The 2,888-nt window shown below is 37.3% G+C and overlaps 1 protein-coding gene and 1 pseudogene across 2 annotated transcripts in view; both read right to left on the bottom strand.

Annotated features, from left to right (window-relative positions):
• The window catches only part of Cab39l (calcium binding protein 39 like), a 170,557-nt gene that overhangs the window by 141,868 nt on the left and 25,801 nt on the right, over window positions 1-2,888 (bottom strand). The window lies entirely within an intron of this gene.
• The window catches only part of LOC103727196, a 21,919-nt pseudogene that overhangs the window by 4,851 nt on the left and 14,180 nt on the right, over window positions 1-2,888 (bottom strand).

Below are 2,888 nucleotides of genomic sequence, written 5' to 3'. Positions count from 1 at the left end.
ATATTCTAAAATGAAATGGAGATCTTTTTTAAAGCTTAAAAACTCATTCAATTTTATGTCTTACATGGCTTATACTGAGTTCAATATTGTATAACTGTAGTAATTCAACTGTGAACCTAGAAACTTATACCCACTTGAAAGAGATGTACTCTTGCTCTGGAGTGTGTTACTGAATATGTTAAAGCTGTAGTGAAATGCTTCTTCTAACCATGTAGTTATTAAAAAGTTAAAAAATGATAAACAAATAATAATAATTCTTCAAAGCATAAAAAATTGCTCCTTAATAATTAGTAGATGTGAAAAACATTACCATTGATATCTACCTGACAACTTTATATCCCTGCTCAGGTACTAAGGAGCTCAGAAAGTAACTGATTGTGACTAGCAATAATCAGATATATAGAGATTAGAAACGCATGTGAAAACATCTTAATGTCAATTGCATTAAAAATGATTTTTTCTGTATGAAACTGTGTATTTTAATAATGAAATGGAGATCTTTTTTAAAAGTTGAAACCTCATTTAATTTTATGTCTTATAGGGTTTATACTGAGTACAATATTATACAACTGTAATAGTTCAACTGTAAACCTAATAATTTAAAGCCAATTTTGAAAGAGATGCATCTTAGTTCTGGAAATTGTTATTGAGTATGTCAATGCTGTTGTAATGAAATGCTTATTCTAAGTATGTGGTTATTAAATAAATAATTTTTAAAAATTATCTTTAATCAACTGTTATAATGCCATTTGCCAGCGGGGGAAGACTGAGATTTTAGGCAGAAAGTAATAAAGCAATAGTCTCAGGCTGAGAACCTCTGGCTCTGGTTCCCATCCAGGAAAAGAATAACAGGAAAGGTTCATCTACGGGAATGAGCACTCATTCTAAGAGCCATGCTCATCTGAACCTGTTGGTCTTCTTTTCCCTGAAAATTTCAAATATAACACAAAATATGAAGGTTTAATAAAAAGCTGGTCTTCAAGGAAAATATATGTCTTCTAGGTTTTACAACTGTCCTTCATCATGGAGCTACTCAAAGATGGATTATGGAAAAGATGACAGATTTTATTTTAGACAGGCTCATGATATGTGTGCTACAGCAAAGGTTGGTTGTAGCAACATTTCATTTCAAATTTTAGACATTATTTTGGAATGGTTAGCTTCTGCTAATGTAGATTCAATTAAATAGAATACTACTTTTTAGTTTGATTTCTAGGCCCTGTATTAGAAGTAGAACTTATATTTTCATCATAAAAGTAAGAGAATAACCTTATAGCTACCTACTAAGTTGATGGGATGTGAACCTAATTTCCTAATATTGCTTTAAAAATACACCCCTAGGTTGTTAAAAGAAATTTCAACTCCATCCAAATGCACTGTTGAACTTGGATTCTCCAGTTATCTACATTGGCTTCTTAGCCAACCCCAACCAATTAAATGCAGGTGTTTCTAAACACTTTGGCCAAGGACAATTGTTCTCCTACCTCTGTGCACAGAGGATTAGTTAAGATGATCTTGCCAAGATCGGCCTTGACAGCACTACCTCTTCCTCCTACTGACAGGGTCCTATGTTGAGTGGGAGGATTTCACTCTTAGCTTTTGGACCTTCGCAGCTTTCTTGTCTCCAGTGCATACCATAAATGTTGTCTAAGCAGGAAATGAAAATGTCCAATTCCACGGACGTCTCGGGCAGAGCCCCAACTGCACCATGCACTTGTCCCACCATTCTGTCAGCTCAGCACAAAGTGGGGTTGATTTTTTTCCAACTCTAATCAGACCACTTGGGGTAGCTTAATGAAGATAATTATGCCCCACAAAAAGTGGAGAATTTTGGAAAATACTGGCTTACATGTGTGTTTTCCCTTGCTATCTCTGGAAACAATACTATGTCTCACTCCTACTGCTTGGCCCACCTTTAATACTCCTTTTAGAATACTACCACCAGCCACACCTCCCTTTAAGGGCATCAACTTCATAGACAGGTTTGTGGACATCAAATGACCTAATAACAATAAGCCAGGGATCTAAAGTAAAGTCTCCTGGGGCTTCTGGTATTTTCTTCACTATGTACTCACAGGCAACTTCAATATTGTATTTCAGCTGAGTAGAAATTGGAATAACCAGAGCTCCTTCTGCTATTGCTCCTTGCACAAATGTGAGAATCTGTTCACATCGTCCTTTGGCCTGACTTTCTTTGGCCAGATCAATTTTATTCTGTGTGGTGGTTTGAATAAAAATATCCCCCATAGGCTCCAAGTATTTGGACATTTTGTCCAAAGGTGTGGCTATCCTGGAGGAAGCACGTCACTTCCTCCAATTCTCTTTAGAGAATTCCAAAGCCTTGCTGGATCTCCAGTTGCTCTCTTGCTTCCTGTCCCTGCATGATGATGTGAGAGTTGAGCTTCTGCTCCTCCTCCAGCCACCTCCAGCCACCATGCCTCTCTGCCATGACAGACTGTAATTCCCCTGGAACCGTAAGCTCAAACTCTTCCTTCTATAAATTGCTTGGGTCAGTGTTTCTATCACAGCAACAGAAAAGTGACTAATACATTCTGTAAGATCAAAAATGCTTGAGTTTCATGATTTCTATTGCCGCCAGGTACTCGGAAGTCTGAGGCTAAGGGTAGGATTCATTATCAGCTATCAATAGAAGAGCGCCATCCATCACTGTTGCATTGTTCAGCATTGTAGCCATCAAATACCATGGCCAGGACAGTCAACAAAGAACATATGCCTGACTAATTTGAAGTTCCCTTTGGTACTTGGAATGTCTATGGGAAAGTCATCAGGTGTACTACTTCAACATGTCCTGTAACATTCTGGCCAAGGACAACTTGGATTATTAAGTTTACAAAACTTAGTGTTAACATATCCAAGCTTGATGGTGA

The sequence above is a fragment of the Nannospalax galili genome, unplaced genomic scaffold, assembly GCF_000622305.1.
Source record: "Nannospalax galili isolate Female #2095 unplaced genomic scaffold, S.galili_v1.0 scaffold488, whole genome shotgun sequence".
Lineage (NCBI taxonomy): Eukaryota > Metazoa > Chordata > Mammalia > Rodentia > Spalacidae > Nannospalax > Nannospalax galili.
Note: the sequence above shows the minus strand (reverse complement) of the source record. Positions and strands in the feature narration are given on the sequence as shown.